Raw genomic sequence first — 24166 nt, forward strand, 5'->3', positions numbered from 1 at the left:
AAGTTGCGAGTCAGGTAGAACACCTGGGAGGAAAATCCCATCTGTTTTGCCGGGGTGGCACATAACTCCGCGTGCACACTGCTGGTATACAGTCTGCAGCCACAGCCCGAGGCCTCCCTTGTATGACGGTAACATTGGTCATAATGTCTCCAGACATGTAGGCAGCATGTATATGAAGCAAACATGCTTCGAACATGCTTGAGGCACAGATGATTATGGCATCATGTGTGCAGCGAACGCCGCTCCTTTTGCATGATGTACGTTACTGCAGATTTAGTGTTGCATTCGCTTGTTATGCGGCGAAGACAAATTGCATGTGCGTGGCCTATAGTCGGTAGCGTCACGTGTCACGTGACGTCACATTTGACGTCATGTCACGTGATTCGTGACGTCACACATGGCTGTGACGTGATGACTATCGACCCGCTAAACTTGGCGGAAAATTTTTCCGCTAAATTTGGCGGGGAAATTTTCGGCTAAATTCGGCGGGGAAATTTTCCGCTAAATTTAGCGCAGATTTCCCCCCCAAATTCAGCGGGTGATAGGGTCATGACGTCACAGCCCCGTATGACGTAACACGTGGCTGCGCGCGTTGCATTGTGGGATTTTAAGGTCCCACCGACGCCGATGCCCGACACGCATACACACGAAAAAATAAAAGCCGACGCTTAAAACGAGAACGAGAGAGAAATAGAGCAACTGAGCCCAACGGGACACTCGAACAATCACTCATCCCTTGTGCGAACCCAAATCGACCCGATCTCATCCAATATATTTCTGTTCAGGCACAAAATGTTATTTGCAGAATTTAAATTACCTTTAAACCGCGGGAATCCTTAGCACCATAGTATATACACCGACACGCTGTTTACAAACAAGCCCTCGTTTGCCCACACCAGGTGTGGGCACCGCGCGTGCGCAGAAACCGAATCCCCTTGAAGTGAATCATCTGCGCATGCGCAGTGCCGCCGACAGCGCCACCGCAGCTGCGTGACGTCAGGGCCGCGTGTTGGTCTATAGGGAAGCCGTCTATCTTTCTTCAAGCTGAATGGGAATCTGGAACAGGGAAGTTAAATATTTGGGCTTTGCGATGCCATGCGATTGAGACCCCGAGTGACATTCGAAGGACTCCTCACGAGGAAGGGACCACCCAGAGTTTGAACCCTACTCTTTGCCGGAGCCTCAAGGTTAAGGAGGCGGTCAAGAAATAAGAATAACATAAACAAATTAGACGTTCGTGTTTAGACAGCGTAAGGTCGGTATTTGCGTGTCCGAGATCTATCAATCGATCAATCAATCGATCAATCCATGTTTCATTTTGACCCGAACAGCTGGTATGGCCTTAGGAGAGTTACACTTGTACGAAAGCAAAAGACACATTGGCCAAAAAATATTTACATACTACAAAGCATTGTGCCCTTTTCTTCAACTAGAGGTAGCAAAAAAGGTCGAGATCAGGGTTAAAAACCTTGTCATATGCGCATCCGCGGCAAAGGAGGATCTGACACCGAATCAGATAAGTAAAAAAAAAAAAAAAAAAAACGACTTTATTTTTGTTGTTGGGAAAGATGAATTAAAACTCTACTCAGTAACAGGAGGGACCAAAACGGAGTTGAGAAATTTATATAAAAACACAATATTGCGAATTAGTCGTCTCCCCGAAAGTGGTCAAAGACCAAGAGTATCCAAAAGACATACGTGGTTGTAGAAAGCTCTCCGCCCAATATGACGATCATATAAAATTCTTACAAACCGTCGCTGTACACACACGTCCCGCTTTGAAAGACGCTAACGGTGACCCCTTCACTCTTCTCTTGTGGCTTTCTCTTTTGCTTCCTCTATCTTTTTGCTGCCTCTTGTACGCACTCTAACCTTAGCGTTTGACCGAAGCTCAGAGAGTTCCATGCAGTAGAAGTTCAACCTCGATAAAACTAACGACCCAAAAAGGTACAGTATGCAGGTGTAACTGTCGAACTTCCGGGTAATGCGTGAAATTACGAACACGTAAAGAATCGGGGAATACTTCGTCGCCGTTTTTGCGGAAGCGTCTCGGGGATATGCCGTTACGTAAAAGCCAGATAAAACACGGCATCTGTCACTCTCAGATACTTTATCGAGCATCTGTGCCCAGCCCTGCTGTGAAGACACAACCGATTGATTTTTGTTGTTGATTGATTGAATCTTCTTTCTTCAGCAGAAAGTGCGAGTCAACACGCGCTACACAATTCCAGAGCATTTTGAAAAGTTTGAAGTATGTGCCTGTACGCGGCATTCCCTTAATACAGTCATTTCATTCCGACCTCGAATTCTTCACATTTCGGCTACGTCGCACCCACGGCAGTTTCAATTTACGCTCTATTGTTAGAGGGCGTCGCCACAGGCGCTGTAGTAATATATATATATATATATATATATATATATATATATATATATATATATATATATATATATATAGAGAGAGAGAGAGAGAGAGAGAGAGAGAGAGAGAGAGAGAAGCTTGACTTAAGAGGGCGTGAAACTCAAACCACGGTGACTGTTTTCAATTTAATGTCGCACACTTCACTGCGCGGAATGGTTGCTTGCGAGCATGCCTGAGTTTCCGCGTGGCGAGGAAAGTGGGCGACAAGGCAAACGCTGCCCGTGAACCACGTGACCTTTATCACGTAATTTCATTTCATTTATATTACCTTAAGGGCCCGGTTAGGGCATTACATAGAAGCACTCTCCAATTCTAGGCACGCTATACTAACACGGCGAGTTTTGTCGTTTTCTTTTTTTTGTTTTGTTTTTTATCGCTGCGAAGACCGTCGCAGACGCAGACCTCTTGCAGCATATCTACGGCTATCTGCTGCCTATACTCTCGAAATTCAAGTCAGTAACCCTTCAAGTGCGCTCGCCTGCTTTTCTTTTCTCAATCCACGCTCACCTACGATAGTGCTTGCTGGTCTACTTCGCGAACGGAACTTGGAAGCAAGGAAATGAACAGGACTGTAGATACAGACCAAGGCACAAGTAACGCCATATTCCCCAAGTCCCCGTATTCTAATACCACTCTTACTGTTTAATGCGTATTTGCGACTTTTTGCGAATTTATGCCGGCCGCAAAACCGGGTATTGATTCCTTGCTCGCACACTGTATCTAACTAACGCTGGCTCTCCATTAGTTCTCACAACGCGACAAAAACCGGGTCGATGCGCCAGCTTGGCTGTCCTGGAGATAAGGAAGGATCTCCCCGCATAAGCAACATATATATCTCACATAAAAACATACATTTCGCATCCCACACCCTGCCCCACCAAAGGGAGACCACTGATAGCGCGAAGAAGAGCCATCGACGGAGCCTGGTCGTTATGGAAACCATCAGTTCTCCTCCCCCTCCACTTTATTCCAAAGCCTGTAAAAGAAACATGACACAAAGCGCGGGCCACATAGATCGAATTCACATTTTTTACATATCGCAAAAACCACTTTCATACGCCAAAAGTCAAAATGGACGTTTTAGTTATTTATACAGCGTAAGGTCGGTCTGCCAGTATAGGGACGACACTGGTTTATACTGTAGATGAGCAATTTCGCCAGTGCGGTACGACTGCTAACCTGGGGTCTTTAACGTGCTCACGCGGTAGTGATACACGACCGCACGCCGGTGCGATGCTCATCCAGATCGAAACGGTACGCCCACTACATCATCTCTGCTTCATCAAGAGGGTACGTCTATACCTCTACGCTGATAGTGAGGTGGAAGCTACGTGCTCGTTTGACCACCAGTCATATGCCTATTTGTCGTCACGTGATCACAATCCCGCCCATATCTACGGGCAGAGGGCGGAATCGGGTGAATGAAAAGAGGCGCCGCGCTGTGATCTTAGGGGTAAACGGGGTGGAGCTGAGCTTTTTCTAAAAATGGTGTGTTTTGAAGACATGTTTCGGATAAACCCGAGTAATAAGCTTAATAAATTTAAGGTTTAATACCGCGAGATAAAACTCGAAAATAGAGAGCAAACTCTCACAGTTCACTCCCTATTCTGTCTTCGCGTGTGCGGCGAACGCCGTGTCCTTGTGAAAAATACTTTGAGCAGGCGAGCTGGTGGTAGCTAATCGTGTCGTTTAACACCTGTGCTGCAGAAAAATTTAAAACTTTTAGTCGAAGGAACAGACACAGAAGGGAACGTGTCTTTGGTATAGTATGAACGTTGTAACTGTAGCGTCTGGAACGCACCTCCAACTGGGGCGCCACCCCGACCAAAAAGGTATACACGAGCTCATCTCTGTTACGTCACGGCGCGGTGGTGGCGCGTCGGGCCTACTTCCGGTCTGGGGCTGTGGGCAGAAGTCCCCATGTGAGACGTGTACTCCTGCGTTGTTTTGGAAGGAACCTGACAAAACCCTGCCTTCTCGTTAAAATGCCGCGACTGGGGCTGTACCAAAAGAGTCGAGGAAGGTTTGAAGGTCAGTTTTCGTGTGCTCAGTTCGTCCGAGAACGTGGATATGTGCCGAGAAAAGGGAAAACCAGACGCCGTCGGACCACGATTGCCTATGCGGGAAGCACTTTGGGTTGAATTCACGGATACTTGTGGTCATTAGATTTATTTGTTTTGTTACAACATGAACGCCGGAAAACCGTCAAGTTGTACGGAGCACCTACGGACTACGTTCAGTACGTCTTCAAGTTAAAACGGCCGCGTGATCGTTCGAACTGTCGTCTGCTCTTGCAGACGTTTCTGCTTGTCGTCTGCTCTTTTAGACGATACCGGCCCGTAGACCAAACGTGGGTCCGGTACTTGCGATAAGAGGTAAGTGCGGGCCTCAAAAGACTTAAGCTTGAAGGTTGGTAAGCAGGCTCGATGTAAACAGTAGATACAAGGAGATATTGAGAATAGTTACCAGTGGCCATCACCGACTTGTTATGCCTGATTCACTTGGTCCGATTCTGCTTGAGATTTTCAGTATCGACGTCGACCATCTCAGCTACGGTTCACGCTTTTGCAGCCGGAGCGTCGTCGCGACTGAAAATTGCGAGCGAAATCTCATCATGCGAATCAGGCCTTAGCGTACATTCTGCGGCGTCCACGCGGAATGAATCGCCGCATGTCACATTTTTCACGCGAAGTTTTGCGGTGTTACGAGCTTCGTTAATTTCGCTGAGGCCGCTCAAGTAGTCAGATATTGCCAGGAAGACGTAGAATCAACAATTCGAACGCGAAAAAGGGCAGGGGGGGACACACCGACGCCGACAACATCGAATTTCAATGGTTTGTTTTTGGGCGACGGCGAGCTTCTTGCCCACACCCCCATCGCGCATGCGCGGCGCCGGTGGCGTCCACTAGGGGCGCTCCGGTCTGTTTGTAAACCTCGATGTTCGCGTCATGACGTCATAGATGTGTCACGCTGTCGCCGGTCGCGATCCTGGCGGTGTCGCAGTAGCGCTGGTAGACGTAGCAGACGCCTCTTCTGCTGCTCCAGCTTGACAGACACGGAAGTTTCGACAGCCAGGAGTTGGAACGCCGCGACGACTGCGACATTCGCGTTCGCGCCACCTTTTCAATGGCACTTCTACGACGAATCGCCAGGGTCGCGACATCCGACAGGATGTCACTCCGGCTTTCGTGACGTCATTTGTTGCCATTTTGGGACCACTTTTAGAATGTATGGGCGGGATAGGACACCAAGCGCACCAATCGGAGACACGTTCCTGGCACCTATAGCGCGGTTGTTAAGCCGCCACAAGTCGGTCGCAGTCAAAGCCGGTCGTGTCGAACTCGGTCCTAGACAAACAGAAGTGTGTGAACGGGCCTTCAGATGTGCGAGTGCAACGCGATGCAGTCTACACACGCTCGGGGACATGTAGGAGACTGGGCAGCGGGTTACGATGACCACTCGCCTGGCCGGCTCAGAGGCGACAGGTCGTCTCGTCCATTATCGCTGGAGATAGCGTCCTTCCAGGAGTTGTCTAGACGCAACCACCCCAGCCCGAATGGCGGCAGCGACACGGTGAACGCTTCGACGCGCATTCCGGGCCCCCCCATTTAACAGCCGTCATTTAGACGAAGCGCGGCGATAAGGTGTGGTCACGCGAGGACTCGGTGGTTCCGCAAGTCCAATTCGTCCTGCAGCCTCGCGTTTCCCGGTGGTTCTCCTCGGAAGTTTTCCCCGTTGATATTCAGCGACACTTCCTAGATAACAAGGCCTCGGGGCTGAATCTTTGTTTCGTCATCAACGGGAGGCCCCTTTTATGTGCTCTGCCGGTCAGAGCACGTTGACGCCCTTTGATAGGGTCATCCCTATCACTCGTGGGAAGAACCACATCCATATTACTCGTGGAGGGAACCGCATCCATCGTTGTAACTACACGCACACATCACAGCCTACGGAATGCTAGGAAACCCAGAGCGAAGAACAACAGGCGACGGCACAGCGGCAACTGAGCATGCCAGCATTCCACCATTCCGCGGCGCCTCCTCCTTTCTACTTCTATCTGGCTCCGCACCAGCTGTGCGACGCCCCATTGACGAAAACGAAAATGCTCGTTTTGACGGAAACCCGGCGGTGTCTGTCAGTTTGTCTGCGCCGGGGAGAGAGGAAGAGGTTGACGCGTGTTGACGCTAGCACTTCGGACCGACGGAAGCGTCACCCTCTCCCCCTCCCTCTCCCTTAACATGACCCTTGGGAAATACCACTCGCGTCCCTCTTTGGGAAACGCTTACACTGACCCCGTAACGAGGCCAAAAAGAAGCAGCAAAAAATAGAGGAAGCGAAAGAGAAAGCCGAAAGAGAAAAGTGAAGGGGTCAGCGTTAGCGTTTCCCAGAGGCTGACCGTGTGTGGCGTTTCCCTAGAATCATGCTAACGCATTCTCAAGAATCCACTCATAAATCTTCCTGTAATTCGTTTCCACGCCTTTGTTTCGCGGGGTGTATAGATCAAATGATGCGTAGCGATAAAGGGTCGAGTTCCTAACACGGAAGCAAAGCCCTCCCTGTTATCTGTTATTACACCAATTCGAGATGAGAGTGAAAGCCAGTGTCTCACGCGCTGGCGGACCGTCAGAGGAGGCAGACGCCCAACTTTCCTTTTGGTGAGTCGAAACGCAGCGCACTAATACACGAATGCAAATTTAGCTGCGAATCGCTGACGCCAAAAAGTAACGAAGTTGAAATTAGAACTGTTTGGTCAAAGGGAACAAAACGCGCAATCACAAATTATTCGAAAAAGTAATTAAATTCTTAAAATTCAATTCACGTACTTGAGGACTTTTTTGTCTGTCGTTTTAAAAGAGAAGACAGCGCGTGCATATATACTTTGATCGGTACTCAAGGTGCGCCAGCGCACGGAGACTCATTGCCATATAGCCTCCTCTATAGTCACAAAGCCAGGGAGTTCGACGACGGAGGCGTAGAGTGTCCGGTCGCAGATTTGGAGCGCGAGGATCTGGTAGCAAAGAGCATTTCTCGGGGAACCTGGACGTCAGCGCACAGCTTTTGCGGCTGCGATAACCCTAAGCATGGTTTTCAAACCCGATGAGAAAAGAAGCGGTAGCGCGAGGAACGCGAGGAGCACGAGCGGACATTCTATAGCTCGGGAAAAGTGTGTTTCGGCGTCTCGCCGCAGCGGGGCGCCCGTCACGTGGCTCTCCTGTCCTCCGTTGTCTGCCGCTCTACCTTTTCAGTTTCGATAGAAAACGCTATGTCATTGCTTACTGCCCGAAAAGGGTATACTGCAAATCACCGCCAAGGTGAGAGCGGCAGGAGAGAGCTTCAGTTGTCCAGCGCGAGCCTCCTACCAAATACCATTGACTACCAATACTGGAAACTCGAGCCAAAATACATGGGGTAGTCGGGAGACACAGAAGTGCTGCCATCTCTCGGTGTGGGATGGTAAACTACGAGCTCGAAATTAAAAGGAAAACAGTCATTCACTACACTATTTTTTCTCTTCACACTATCAGGAATTGTGAATATATGGCAAATCGGTGTGCCGATTTCAATTGAGCAAGAGCTGATACACGGTATTTCTGATAATGAGGTGCGCTTCATATTAGCACTAAGTATTTAGATTATATAGACCTATGTATACACCAACTCATGTTTACAAACAAACCGGAGCGCCCCTAGCGGACGCCACCGGCGCCGCGCATGCGCGATGGGGGTGTGGGCAAAAAGCTCGCCGTCGCCCATAAACAAACCATTGAAATGCGATGTCGTCGGCGTCGGTGTGAGTCCCCCTGCCCTTTTTCGCGTTCGAATTGTTGATTCTACGTCTTCCTGGCGATCTCTGACTACTTGAGCGGTGTTAGCGAAATTATCGAGGCTCGTTACACCGCGAAACTTCGCGTGAATAATGTGACATGTGGCGATTCATTCCGCGTGGACGCCGCAGAATGTACGCTAAAACCTGATTCGCATGATTAGATTTCGCTCGCAATTTTCAGTCGCGACGGCGCTCGGGCTGCAAAAGCGTGAACCGTTGCTGAGATGGTCGACGTCGATACTGAAAATCGCAAGCAGAATCGGACCAAGTCAATTAGGCATAGCAAGTCAGTGGTGGTCACTCGTTACAATGATCATCTCCTTGTATTTACTGTTTACATCGAGCCTACTTACCAACCTTCAAACTTAAGTCTTTTGAGGCCTGCACTTACTTCGTATAGCAAGTACCGGGCCAACATTTAATCTACGGCCGGCGTCGTCTAAGAGAGCAGACGACAAGCAGAAACGTTTGAAAGAGCAGACGACAGTTCGAACGATCAGGCGGCCGTTTGAGCTTGAAGACACACTGAACGTAGTCCACAGGTTGTCCGCACAACTCGACAGTTTTCTGGCGTTCATGTTGGAACAAAACAAATAAATCTGACGACCACAAGTGTCCGTGAATTCAACCCAAAGTGCTTCCCGCCCAAGCAATCGTTGTCCGACGGCGTCTGCTTTTCCCTTTTCACGGCACATATCCAGATTCTCGGACGAACCGAGCACGTGAAAACTGACCTTCAAACCTTTCTCGACACTTTTGGTACGGCCCCAGTCGCGGCGTTTTGACGAGAAGGCAGGTTTTTGTCTGATTCCTTTCAAAACAACGCAGGAATACACGTCTGGCATGGGGACTTCTGCCCACAGCCCCAGACCGGAAGTGCGACCGACGCGCCACCACCGCGCCGTGACGTCACAGAGATGAGTTGGTGTATTACACCTGGTACAAATGACCTACTGGCAACTAGTGACTTTCTAGTAAATTGACAGTTTATGGACCACTCTAAAGGCTATGGCTGTTACTAGCTGCAGTGGCTGGCTTTTTGCAGTTAGAAATAAAGCACAGCAATTCAAATGTGTAATTGCTCCATGGGTCATTATTTTAAATTGTATGAGATTCACTTCCAATAAGTCTGGAAATGCTACACGACGTAGTTATTACAGCCAGTAAATGCTACACAGGCTGTTTAACGAAGAGTCGGTATTTATAAAGTAGAAATAGTGTCCGGTTCAGTTTTACCTGTCGTTTTGGGGGCCTGGTTAGTCTCTAATGACTGCAATTACTATTGGATTATATTTCTGAGTTATTTGAACGAGTATAAACTAGATTGCCTTCCAAGGGCTATTAATGGCTCTGGGCCAATGTCCTAAGCTATTTCGGGGCATATAGACCAAGCAGCTGTTTATTAGGTAGTTCCATTTGTGATAGACTTTAATGACCATTAGTGACCATTTCGTGATATTTGTAATGTTATGTCTCAGATTGGATTTGAATGACTATTATTTGATATTTGATTTTATTTCCTACTTATATGGTGGATTTCGGTTCCAAATGACTTTTCATGACAATCAATGACTATTTGTAACTATCTTGAGTTATTTGATTGCGCGCGGACTGAGTTGGCTTTCAATGGTTAATTTTGGCTTTTTGATCAAAATTTGACATGATAGATATGTAGTTCAAATGACTTCTAGTTACTTTTAATGACTTTTGGCCACTATTTCGAGTTATTTGATTGTGTGCAGATGAGCTGGCTTCATATGGCTATTATTGGCTATGTGATCATGTTTATAAATTATATGGCAGATTTGGGGTCAAATTACTTCCGTGACTATCAATCACTATCGGTCACTTTTTCAACTTATTTGTTGTGTGCACACTGAGTTGGCTTCCAATGGCTACTATTGGCTATACATTCATATTTATAATTATATGGCAGATTTAGGGTCCAAATGACTTCTAGTGATTGTCCATGATTATCAGTCCCTATTTCGAGTTATTTGATTGTGTGAAAACTGAGTTGGCTTCATATGGCTATTATTGACTATATGATTATATTATAAATTATATGGCAGATTCGGAGTTCAAATTACTTATACTGACTATTAATGACTATTGGTCACAATTTTGAGTTATTTGTGTGCGGGCTGAGTTGGCTTCCAATGGCTATTATTGGCTATACAATATTATTTTTTATTTATATGGCAGATTCGTGGTTCAAATAACTTCTAGTGACTGTTAATCACTATCAGTCACTAATTTGACTTCTTTGATTTTATGCAGCCTAGTTGGCTTCCAATGGCTACTATTGGCTATACAATCTTTTTTTTTATTTGTATGGCAGATTCGGGATCCAAATGACTTCTGGAGACTTTCAATGGCTATTAGTCACTATTTCGACTTACCTGATTGTGTGTAGACTGATTTGGCTTCATATGGCTATTATTGGCTATATTATCATGTTCATAAATTATATGGCGGATTCGGGGTCCAAATGACTTCTAGTGACTATCAATGATGATCAGTCACTATTTCGACTTATTTGATTTTATGCAGGCTGAGTTGGCTTCCAATGGCTATTATTGGCTATAGGCATCTGTTATTGACCTGATTAGATCGAATTGCCAAAAAATGGCTATTAGTGCTTATTGGTCGCAATATTCTGTATTCTATACTTATGAATGAAAATGGCTTCAAGTGGCTATTGTTAGCAATTGCATATCATCTTAACAGTATCACCTTAAATTGCTTCAGAATGACCATTAGTGACATTTAGTGACATAGTATTCATGATGTTTTGAATATGAATGGATTCGTGTGTCTACTATTATTGGCTATGGGCAGTTCTTGGCCAAATCGGCTTGAAATTGCTATACATATCTATCAGTGACTATTATTGGCAATTTATGCAGTTGGAGTGTGTATAGATTTCAATGACTTCAACTGGATAGTATTGGCTATAGGCATCTATTATTGACTTGGTTGGCTTGGATTGGCTATTATTGGCTATAATCATCTGTTTCTGACTTGGATGGCTTGAATTGGCTACAAATGGCTTAAAGTTACTAGCATTTATAATTAGCAGCTATTTTTTTGTCTACAAACTGAAACGGCTTCATGTGGCTAGTTTTGGCTATTACCATATATTTTTTACAAGACTGGCTTCAAATGGCTATGAATGGCTATTCGTGGATATAGTTGACAATTCTATGCTATTTCAGTGATTATGACTGAAAATGACTTCAAATGGCTATTATTGGCTATTAGCATGTATTTTTGTTATATTGGCTTAAAATGGCTATACATGGCTATCAGCAACTATTATTTACAATTTATGTAATTGGAGTCTATATAGATTCGAATGACTTCAACTGGATATTATTGGCTATAGACATCTATTATTGACTTGGTTGGCTTTGACTGGCTCTTATTGGCTATAATCATCTGTTCCTAACCTGGGCGGCTTGAATAGACTACTTCCATAAAGCCCTGCATGCAACACGGCGCGCGGTGCACTCTGGGAACTAGTTGGCCAGGGAGGAGGGTGGCATGGTTTCGGTTTCGATCGACACGTCGACAAGAGATGGTTTTCTGGTCCCGAGAGCGTCATGTGTGGTCTCTAAACTAACCTAAATGGCCAGGCCTCGGAGCTTTAGCACAAGCCTGAGACGTATAGCTTGTCTTAACACATGCTTGTTGTATTTTTGTACTTGAGGCTTCCTGTTAGCGTTCCAATCGAGGTATGTGGACGAGCCAGTTCCGGGAATCTCGACGCTGCGAAGCTGGGGGATCTTGCTTGTGTACGAATCAACAAGCTGTAGACACCAGTAAGTACGCATACATCGAGCTCGCGCCTTTATATATTTGTGTTGTTGGCCAGAAAGTTTGTTTGTTTCGTGCGTCCATAGATGAAATATTACTTTTTGCAAGTACTGTATTTCTTAATATGCCTGAGTATGCGAGGTAAAACTCGGAGGCGCCATTGAAAAGCTCAATTTTGACACACTTCTTATCTCTTATCTGTACTGACCCGCAGCACTGCACGAAGTGAAGTCCCATCCCGCTTGCATTCCACTAATATTCAACATCGCGTACGCACAAAGTTATCCTGCAATCATATAGGCAAATTCGCACATACAGACTGTTTTGAGAAAGCAAAAGTGGAGCACTTGTGTGAAGAATGTCGCACCGTTCCCCGAAAGTGCGCCGGACGGGCATGAAACCCCATGCGCGCACCGCATAGGGGTTCATGCCCGTCCGGCGCACGGTGCGACATTCTTCAAACAAGTGCTCGAACGAATTCAAAGCGCGTTTGACGGTTGCTAATGGCCATAATATTTGTTATGTGTTTGTTTTCTTCCTGCCTAAGTATGCCGAGATAATTTCAGACACACCGTTCAGGCGCAGATCTTAGGCGTCAGTAAAAGCTCGTCCAAAAAGGCTTAGCGAGGAGTAGGGGACGCTTGTTAGGGCCTCCGTCGTAGCTAGCCGATCTCAGCGTTTGCGAGAAGTTAATATTCTACCAGCATAAAATTAATTCGAGTGGGAGATATATGATGACACGAGGAAGACATCATAGTAACTTTTGTGCAGTAGTGAGGTCGAATTTATTGCGTTTCCTTGAAAGTTCATGCGTAAACGCTGGGCTCAACTTTGATACCCTGTGAGGATGCGGCTTTCTTTTCGCCCAATGAAGTAACAAGAAACGGACGTTTGGCAATCAAAATACGTATAAGGCTCCAGATGAACACATTTCAGTTCTAGTTCAGTGGTACTAGACGGGATTATTGAAATTGAGCGCAAACATGCACTCGTAGGGTGAGGTGACTAAGCCACGTCTTACTACGTTCACGCACGCACAATATCCGGTGTTTCGGGAACCAAGGAAAGTGCCCCGGTCTTCGTTTTGTATCGCTCGAGAATAATCGTGTATTGTACGTTCGTGAAAAGTCAGATAATCAAAAACGCAAGCAGCGCGTTCGGTCGCGGCGTGATAGCATGAGGTGAAGCTGCTCAGTCGAAACCGAAACTGAGTGGCCAACTAGTTCCCAGAGTGCACTGCGTGGTATTTCGCCGCGATGGGGCGCGTCGGTTTTGGAAGCAGTCCATTGGCTACAAATGGCTTAAAGTGACTAGTATTTATAATTAGGATCTATTTCTTTGTCTACGAACTGAAATGGCTTCATGCGGCTAGTTTTGGCTATTACCATCTATTTTTTACCAGACTGGCTTCAAATGGCTACAAATGGCTATTCATGAATATAGTTGAAAATTCATGCTATTTCGGTGATTATGATGGAAAATGACTTCAAATGGCTATTATTGGCTATTAGTATCTATTTTACTAGATTAACTTGAAATGGTTATACATGGCTATCAGCAACTATTATTTACAATTTATGCAATTGGAGTGTGTATAGATTTAAATGACTTCAACTGGATATTATTGGCTATATGCCAATAATATTGGCATATAGCATTCTTGACATTATATTGGCATATAATAACTTTCTTGACTTGGTTGCTTGGATTGGCTATTATTGGCTATAATCATCTGTTCCTGACCTCGGTGGCTTGAATTGGCTACAAATGGCTTAAAGTGACGAGTATTTATAATTAGCAGCTATTTCTTTGTCTACAAACTGAAATGGCTTCATGTGGCTAGTTTTGGCTATTACCATCTATTTTTTACCAGAATGGCTTCAAATGGCTATGAATGGCTATTCGTGAATATCTATTGAATGGCTATGCATGGCTATTGATAAATATCCATTGAATGGCTATGAATGGCTATTCATGAATATCCACAATTATACTTGCTATAGCCATTGCTAGCCCATTGAAGCCAATCTGGTTAAAAATGAATGATAAAAGACAACAACAGCTGCTAAAAGCAAGTCCGGTTAGTAAACAGTAAACTTGCTCATAACTATTAAGACTGGCCACTAATAGCCATTTGTAGCTATTTCAAGCCAATTCGATAAAGAATGAATGCTTATAGTCAATAATAGCCACTTGAAGCCAGTTTCGTCCATAAAGAGTGAAATACCACAGAATTGTCAATTATACTTACTAATAGCCATTGCAAGCCATTTGAGGCAAATCTGGCCAGAAATAGATGTTAATAGCCAACAATAGCCAATAAAACCCATTCCAGTTAGTAAACACGAAACCTGCTTATAAATATCAACACTAGTCACTACAAGCCATGTGTAGCAATTTTAAGCCAATCTAAATGCTTATAGCCAGTTATAGCCACTTGCAGCCAGTTTCATTCAAAAACACTGAAATAGCCCATAACTGTCAATTATACTCACTCATAGCCATTGCAAGCCATTTGAGGCAAATCTGGCCAGAAATGGCTGCTAATAGCCAACAATAGCCACTAAAAGCCATTCCAGTTAGTAAACATAAAACCTGCTGATAAATATCAACACTAGTTACTACTAGCCATTTGTAGCAATTTTAAGCCAATCTAAATGCTTATAGCCAGTAATAGCCACTTGTAGCCAGTTTCATCCAAAAATACTGAAATAGCACATAACTGTCAATCATACTCACTAATAGCCATTGTTAGCCATTTGAAGCCAATCTGGTCAGAAATAGATGATAAAAGAAAACAATAGCCACTTAAAGCCAGTCCAGTGGGTGAACACAAAAATCACTCATAGCTATCAACAGTAGTCATTAATAGCCATTTGTAGCCAAATTAAGCCATTGCAATAAAAATAAATGTTTATAGTCAGTAATAGCCACTTGTGGCCATTTTCATCCATAAACACTGAAATAGCCCATAATTGTCATTTATACTTACAAATAGCCATTACTAGCCATTTGAAGCCAATCTGGTCAGAAATATATGCTAATAGCCAACAATAGCCCCTTAAAGTCATTCCAGTTAGTAAACACTAAAACACCCATAAATATGAACACTAGACACTAATAGCCATTTGTATCCATTTCAATCAAATTTATCTAAAATTTGATGCATAAGCCAATAAAAGCCGCTTGAAGCCAAACTCATTTTTAAGTACTGAAATAGTACGTAATTGTTTAATGATCTCATCAATATTCATCAGAAGCCATTTCAATTCAATCTGGTCAAAAATAATTACAAGTAGCCAACATTATCCACTTGAAGCCATTCCATTTCGTAAATATAAAAATAGCTCAAGCAATAGTTATCTACTAATAGCGGTTTGTAGCCATTTGCAGCCAATCTATTCGAAAATAGGTGCTTATAGCCAATAATAGCCACTTGAAGCCATTCTCATTCATAAACACTCAGACAGCAGATAATTGCTACTAATGGCTGACTAACAGCCATTAGTAGCCATTGAGCCGATCTGGGCAGAAATATATTCTAATCGCCAACAATAGCCGCCTGAAGTCATTCCAGTTTGTAAACAGAAATAGCTCAGTTTTCATTACTCATTAATATTTGTAGCCATATCTATCAAATATATATAAAAGTGGAAGCTGATAGCCAATAATAGCCAGTTGAAACCATGTGCATTCAACAACAGCGAAATAGGTAATTCTCAATTATCTCATCAATAGCTATCGGCAGCCATTTAAGGTCAATCTGGTCAAAGAATGTGTTAATAGCCAACAAAAGCTACTTGAAGCCGTTCATAAGAAGAGCACACAAAAAAAAATCACATAATTATCAATAATAATCCCTTCTTGTCACTTGGAGTCATTTCAAGTCGGTCTCATAAAAAATTGATGCCTAATGCCAATTATGGTCACTTGGAGCCAAGGGCATCTAATAAGACATGTTTCGGTAGGAATAAAACAAATAAATCAACAAGCTCAGAAAAGGGTTATAATTATTTAGATTGTAAAAAAATCGCTATACAAATCCTGACTGGTCTATAGACCGACACGCGGAGCGGCTCTGTTTACCAACACGGCCGGAAGGCCGCGCATGCGCGGTAGCTATGTGGGCAAAAGCATCCCGCCTCTCCGTGTTTTCGCCATTGCGCTCTATAGCGTGCGCTCGTTGTTGACGTTGTAGGGACGCTTGTATCTTTATTTGTGCGTCGTATTTCTTCATAACGTATGTCGTATGCTATGCCCGACTATTTGAGCTCGTTGCCCGAGCCTGAACGGTAGCGGTATCGAAACAAACTGTGCGTGGACGGCGTTGCCTACGAGGATCCGTACGCCGTAAACAGTGCTGGACTTCCGACGTAAAGTTGCTGCCACGGAAGTCGACGGCTCAGGTCGTCGTTTATTTAGTTTTCGCCAAGTCAGTTCACGGCCGACACGGTGCAGGCCTACAAGTCTCTCGAGGCCTACGATTACTTCGAGTCGGTTTCCGCACTGCCGGCGGGATCAGCAGACTGTGGGTCTGCGGAAGTGTGTGTATTCATTAATTGATTAAATACACAGAGCGTCTTCAAGTCAAGGTATGATATTTTTCATACCCTCGTGACCACAAGGCTTTACAACCAGTAAAGGTTTGTCCGTTCTGCAGTCTTGGCGGTAACAGGTTACAAGTAACGGCATTACCAGGAACGCGTTACTTTTTTCAGTAACGTAGTAACCTACTCGTTACGTTTTTGACACAGTAACGGGTAACGTAGTTACGTTAGTCGTTACTACTTCCCAAGCCTTAAAGAAATGACACTTCAATTGTTTCCGTGTTTTAGGCGTCAAGCCATGTTTCCTTTGCTTTTTGTCTCCCAAGTATTTAGGTGAAACCATAAAAAGAGATAATATTTATGTTCAGCTTCTGCTTGATATATGACCTGTATCGTCAAAACCGTAAAATGTGTTAAATCATAATTTAAAAAAAGTAACGCAGAATCAGAAGTAACGTGCGTTACTTTTTATCGGTAGCGGTAACGCGTTCTTTTTATTTTTAGGTAACGTAGCGCACTAACACGTACCTTTTATTTGCAAGTAACGAGTAACGTAATTCGTTACTTTTTTGGGTAACGCCTACAACACTGCCGTTCTGTCGCTGTTCCCCTTCTGCTGGGTAGCACGGGCGTAACGAGCCTCCGACGAGCGCTTGGCCGGTGCTTTGTGCGCGAACACTATGGGAACAAAATCCGGGTGATCTCGATCAGACAACGGTTTCCCTGCACATAAGCAAGCCTCGGGACGGAGATTGAAATGGAAGCCGCACTTGCCTTCAAGAAAGTGTTTGCCGCACAAACGGTCGTTCGCGCGAGGCGACCATACTTTTCGATCCACGGATCGAGGCGACCATACTTTTCGATCCACCTTCTATGCCTTTCAGAGTCTACCGGGAACTTGGGGAAACTCACTCTGCTGCTTTTCTTGTACATTTCGGTTCAATTAACGGCAACACAGCTTCGCGGCATGCTGAAATGCTATGACGCCCATGCGAAACGTGCGCGCTTTTGCCCACACCCCCCGGCTCCGGCGCGATCGCAGCGCCGCCGCAGCTCCGTGACGTCAAGCCCGCGTGTCGGTGTATACAACACACTGCATTTTGACATCAAAATACCAAGAGGTCCAATATCACGAACTTATGCTGCCTATGCTCCATCAAAAAATGGGAATATTTCATAGACTATCAATTTCTCTAGTGAGTCAGACCCACTTGATTCATTTCCGGGGAAAGTGGCGAGTTGTCCACTCCACACCGCCAGGATCGCTTTCTAATTCCGTCTCCCATTTTAGCCCGGAGTTTCCTGTATTATTCTCAACGGTATTTATTTACTCCTACCTTCGACTATGCTTCGACAACGCTTCCGCGTCTCATGCATGCCGCGCGTTCAAAAGACGCGCCCTGCCTTTCTCTCTCTCTGCCGACCGATGGTCACGTGACAGTCGCAGGCTTCCTTGGATCGGCTTCGGCTGGCTCGTAGCCTCCGCCGCGGTCCATCCTAAGAAGAGACTAGAGCGGAAATGGGAAGGACGCGTCAAGTTCAGATGATAAGTCGGAGCCTCGATCGCTGCATGAAAATACGGTCGACACTAAACGATGCGGGGGACGGCCGAAGGCACACGCTCCGCTGTCGCGCCGTCTCAATCGAGACTTGGCATGCACCAACGGCTCTTTTGCGCGTCGCCTTGTGGTCGCCTTCGGTAAACGTCCGACGGAGTCGGGATTTCTGATGCGCGGTTTGCTGGTGAACACGGGCCTCTCTCAATGTATAGTTAAAATACCCGCAAGAGGGATTTCGAGGCCAGATATCCGTGGCGACGAGGAACTACAGTTAGTTCCCTCGGTGGTATCTGGAGCGGTTTTGGAGCGCTTCTGAATCGCTCCAAATCCTCCAAGAAAATTCCGAACGTTCCAAGCAAGCGTATAAATCCGTCCTGGGTTCGATTGTTCAGGCCCGATTTCGCGCGCAAACAGAGTAAGAAAACATGGGGGAAAAAAAATGAAGTGCGTTCGTTTCGCTCGGTCTCTAGCGGATTACTAAAGTCACTGGATCTGTGAAACTAGCGCCGTTGCCTTCCCACTTGCTAGCCGGACACAAACAAATACCAACATACAGACGACAAAACCACTCAAGGTGATTGGCTCATCGCTGTTGGTTGCCATGGTGATCGCCATTTTGGACCCTTTCGAAGCTGCGAACGGTTCGTTAAAACCAGTCGCACCAAGATCGCTATGGAGCATCGTCGTACTGAGAGCGTTCCTCGGCCAATATCAGCGTCTTTGGCACTGTGCATGCAATGAACTTATCACTCATGCTTATCTGCCCAGATCTCTTAATTTTATGTTGCTCTCCTTGCGCGTTTCAAGACAGTAATTTTCTTTTTTTTATTGAATGCCCTCAAGCATCGACGCCGCGTGTAATGCCGTACATCTTCGAACCGCCATCACACGCAACGTCAGTGCTTGGGGGCATTGAAAAATAATTTTACTGTCTTGAAACACGCAAGAAGAGCAACATAACTGTAACAGATCTGGGGAAATAAGCATAAGTGATAAGTTCATTGCATGCACAGTGCCAAAGACGCTCATATTGGCCGAAGAACGCTTTCAGTATACGATGATGCTCCATAGGGATCTTGGCACGACCGCATGGTCTAGACGAGCCTTTTGAAACTTCGAAACTTTGGAAGGGTCCACAATGGCGATTGCCATGGCAACCAACAGCAATGAGCCAATCACCTAGAGAGGTGTTGTCGTCTGTATGTTGGTATTTATTTGTCTGGCTAGCAGGTCGGAAGGCAATGGCGCTATACTTTTCCACATCCACCACTCTAAAAAATGTCTGTGCGTCTACTTTCCCGCACAACACTCGGAGAGCCAATCAGCGCAGCTTACAGAGGCAGCTCAGCAAATGACGATGCCGAAACATATGTTTAGACCACAAAACGCAGTCTGAGTTGTGACATTAAGCAATGCAAAACGCCACGCTTGCATTACTTAATGTCACAACTCAGACTGCATTTCTTGGTCTAAACAGATGTTTCTGCATTGTCATTCGCTGAGCTGCCTCCGTAAGTTGCGCTGATTGGTTCTCCGAGAGTTGTGCGTGAAAGTAGACGCACAGACTTTTTCAGATAAGCATAGCGCAGGTTCGTTTGCTTTTTGCACGGGGTTTGCGACAATTTCAGAACGAGCTCTAATTGGTTGACTGGAAAACAATAGCGGGTAGACCTCGAGGCACATAGCATCGACCCACTATCCTTTCGATCAAAGGCAATCGGAGCTCGACATCGTCCAGACGTCACCGCAACTCTTGCTCGAGAAGTATAGACGACTCGCTGCCCGCGTGGGAATTCCGCCAACCTCTCATTCAGGCACAACGCGTGAGCGTGACAGTTAACGTAAACGCGACATCGGCCTTTTTTTTTTTTTTTTGTGCGTTTAGAGTGGCGACGGGTTTACAGAATTTTCACCGTCTGGGTCTGTGCCGCCCGGATGAGCCGACCATTTCATCGCACGAGCACATATTTTGATGCGAGCGGTTCAATTCCGAGAGCAAAAACAGGAAACCCAACGATGGTTTTGGATCGTGCTAACCACGTGACACTCCGTAGGCGTACATTGTACCAGGCTTTGATTGACCTATGCCCAATTAAAAACCCCAATATATATATATTTTTTTTTCAAACCCTTTTTTTTTTAAAGTATAGTCGAATTTTTGTTTTAACAGATGTGAGTCAAGCAGCCGTCTGAACGATTTGTATCGAACAAATAAATTAAAAAAACAAATCTATTTTAATTTTTTCTTCTTTACGTTTGCGAAGTTACCTACAACTTGCTATCAATAGCGATCTGCCGTTCATGTGTGGACACCTCCGTTCGGTCCAAAAGAGCGTCAATAATGCGAGTTGTCCATAATAACGACACTAAAATGCATTTACCCAGTTCGCCTCCAAAAAATGTTTAACGAGACAAGACTGTAGAGGGTTCCGTACTGCGCTGGCAAAACTTCTCATACACAGCGGAAACACCAGCCGCCCACTGATGCTGACACGCGCAACACAATTACTTTTATTTTATTTATTCATTTACTTTTTCCCCTAACTTTACTTCTTTTTTTTGTTGCTGACTTTGGAGGGTTTTTTCAATGAGTTAAATTTTCGTCGGAAAATCGGAGTTAATCGGAGCTAATGCCGTAAAGTTAGTTATCAGCAAATGAGAAGGAAAAAAAAAAGGTATCGCACTTCTTGCTGACAACTTTTTTTTATAGTTGAAATAAAGTTTTTTGACGCCCACATTGCTATTTCTAGGTTTAACGAATATCCGTGTAAGTTACGCCGGCCCATTAAGAAAAAGAAAAATGCGTCTTGATTTTATTTTTCTATTGTTTTATTCGAGAAAATTGATGTTCCGAAGCTTTCGCATCCTTTCACTTGATAATTCGGACGCAGCCCAACGCCACGAGTCCCTGAGCCTTTCCTGCTCCCCTCAGCTCATATAGCTTCGACTGCGGCAGAAACCAACGTCGTGTTCTGGCCGAGTTTCAGCCTTCACCCACGCCAAGTTTACTCGTGCACGTCGTCGAAAAATCGGGTGTCACTAGTATTTCTCTCGCGGGTCCGCTACTTTAACGGCGGGCCTGATTAACAAAGCGGACTCTCTATCGCCGAGATAATCTTGTTTCGATTTTCTTTCTTTCTTCGTTTCTCCTCCTATTTGGAGAGCCAAAGAGGTTGTCATCGACCACTCTAAATAAATAAGAACAAAAAAAAAGAAACGTGAAAATTTTAATGAACAGATGAGAACGTAAGAAATCATGCGAAATATTTTGTGCGTCTTATTCGTTTCTGTAAGTTATATGTTCATTGGACTTCTTATATATATATAAGGCCAGATAAAAGCGTATATAAACGCCTTATTCATTTATGTAAGTTCTTACGTGTTGATTGGACAAATCACATATATTTGTATTTCTTTTCTTCAATATAGGGCGGCGCGTGTAAAGAAGAGCTGGTATCCGTTTGTTAAAATGCCAGCTGAACGTTTGAAGGACAGACACAGGCAGAGACGTGCAAAAAGACAGCTCCCTGTAACAACTCCCTGTAACACCGAATTCGAGCGCAGCTCTTGAGGAGGAGGAGGTAAAAGTACTGAGGGGAGGGTATACCCCTCCTCCTCCTCTCCCTCCTCCCGCCCCGCGCGGTTACGCCGACGGCGACGCCGTTCAAGCCGGAAACGGGCGCCTAAGAGCTCCGCTCTAAAACAAAACATGGTACGCTCATACAATGGAGGCAAGAGTAGATCTACAGTATCTAATACAATCCTAAGTGTAATTTCAACGATTAATAAAGGCACTGAGTATTTCGGGAAACTCATTCACCATTTTATGAAAGTGAAAATGTTCATTTGAGCACTACCTACCCAAAGTCCAACTTATGAAACGGGGGGTAGTGTAACACAACCATTCGACAAATATTTTAATGTGCATACGTCGACACTTTTTCTTTTCCTAAGTACAAGCGTACTGCCGAAACAATATGAAAAAGCGAACAATATTAACGAAAAAGATAGGGTAGGGTTCTTACGAACAGGATACGTGGTGAAAAAAGAAAAAGACAAAGTCTAGTACAGACCAGGTGTTTTGTGTGCGTCAACTTCACATGAGCTTTTTGTATCCGGTGCGCTCAGATGCAAGCGCTTACATAAGGTTCAAAAAAAAAAAAAAAAAAAAAAAGCAAAGCGTGGCAGATACATTTGGTTCGATAAATTGAAGCAATATGATGCTGGGCCAGAAGGGGATTTTCTACCCGACGATTCATGCCTATCAAGTGCATAATACGAGCATACTCGGTACCCTGGGTAGCAGCGCCACCTACGAAAAGGTTTCGAGGGAAAGGACGGCAGGGAGGAGGAAGCAGACGGAGTGCTGGAGAGGAGTGGAGGAAACCACCTTTTCTCTTCAGCATTTTGTCTGCTTGTTTCTCCCCGGTCAGAAAACGAAGAAAATACTAACAAAAATGGTAAAATTAAGCTCTTTTTTTAAAATTCCGTAGGGGTTTTGTTTAGCCGTAAATAGGAACACGGTCCCTTATGACTTTGTTATATTTTGGCCTGCTTCGTCTTATTTAGCGCCTAATTTCGCGAGCGGTTGCCACACCTCCTCTTCTAACCTGAACTCCCGGTACGAATAACGCTGAATTTGTGATTTTCAGTTTCTTATTTATTGATATCATTACCAGAGCGGAAATATGCAGACACATCTAAATAAAGTAATTAGGCGAATATACCTATCTAGCCCCTTCGTTTTTGGGTAAAACCAATATTTCCCCATATTTACACCCCGGACATGTTCCCGGTTTTCTCCCGAATTCGAAAATGTAGGGAACAAAGAGTTGATAGGAACACATGTGCGCTGACTTCAGACCTCAGGAGCATTTCTCGATTCCTTTGGATTCACTGCAATTGCATACGACATAAACCAAGCCCTCAAATGTTGCCTTTATGTCCATTGTGAAGTATCCTTTGTCCGTTTCAACCAGCGCAAAAAGAGAAAAAGAAGAGTGAGAAATTTCTCATTTCAAATGTAAGTAGGTTGTGCTGAGAGAACGTTCTCTCGAAGACTGGACAGGTATAGGATGGAGGCAGAGATGCTGCGCATGCAGCCTGTTATATAAGCAACAAGGATTTAAAAAAAAATTTAATGCCCGTATGAGCTAGCTCTTTTCATGTTTCAATGCTAAATGGTGTAAACAATTTTAAAAATAATACCTGTATTCAAACCGATCAAATTGTTAATTACACCTGTATCATTCTATATGTAACCTGAAGAACCCAAATTTTTTTAACCAAATAAAAAAAAAAAAGAAACGATTTCGTTTTACGAGTATTCTTTTGCGTCAAAGGGCCGATTTTAATCCCGGTTTTTAAAAAAATATAAAACCCGAAAACGAAGGACCCTAAATATTCTCCACTCGTTTCCCTTCCCGTTCGCGACCTTTTGCAAGATGTTACCAGAGAAACTACTTTTATGCCTTCCGATAAAAACAAATCAAAAGTACTGCAAACAGGGAGGGAGGGAAGGGGGGAAGGGGGGGGGGGGGGGGGGGGTTGTGATTCGAGGATTACATTTTCTAAATGTGTGTCCTAATATTAGTTTAGGCCCCGTGACGTAACAATAAGATAACCAGTTACCAGTCCAAGTACCAACTTACCCTGAACACATACGGCTATACGCCTATTCAAACACATTATCATTATTCTCGTCCAATGCTGGCAGAAACATAGGATTATTGTTTATTAAACTTAACCCCGTGTTTGGAGAAGCATAGATAACGACACCAAACAGATATGGGCCAATAGTACGTGAAATAAACACAAAGGAATAAACCCAATCGATTTTGACCCAGTTTCGCGGTTCCTAATTGATTTTCGCGGTTTCTCGTAGCAGTGATATAATGACTCAGAAAAATTCCCGGATGCGAGATGCGTCCCTTATAAATCCCTCCCCAAAACCTCCTCGGTTTTTTTTTTGTTTTTGTTTTTTGTTTACGTTATT

The 24166-nt window shown here is 44.6% G+C and overlaps 1 protein-coding gene across 1 annotated transcript in view; it reads right to left on the bottom strand.

The window, feature by feature from the left end:
- The window catches only part of LOC121834991 (large neutral amino acids transporter small subunit 2-like), a 66388-nt gene that overhangs the window by 41067 nt on the left and 1155 nt on the right, over positions 1–24166 (bottom strand). The window lies entirely within an intron of this gene.

This window comes from Ixodes scapularis, unplaced genomic scaffold (genome assembly GCF_016920785.2).
Source record: "Ixodes scapularis isolate PalLabHiFi unplaced genomic scaffold, ASM1692078v2 PGA_scaffold11__112_contigs__length_91849675, whole genome shotgun sequence".
Lineage (NCBI taxonomy): Eukaryota > Metazoa > Arthropoda > Arachnida > Ixodida > Ixodidae > Ixodes > Ixodes scapularis.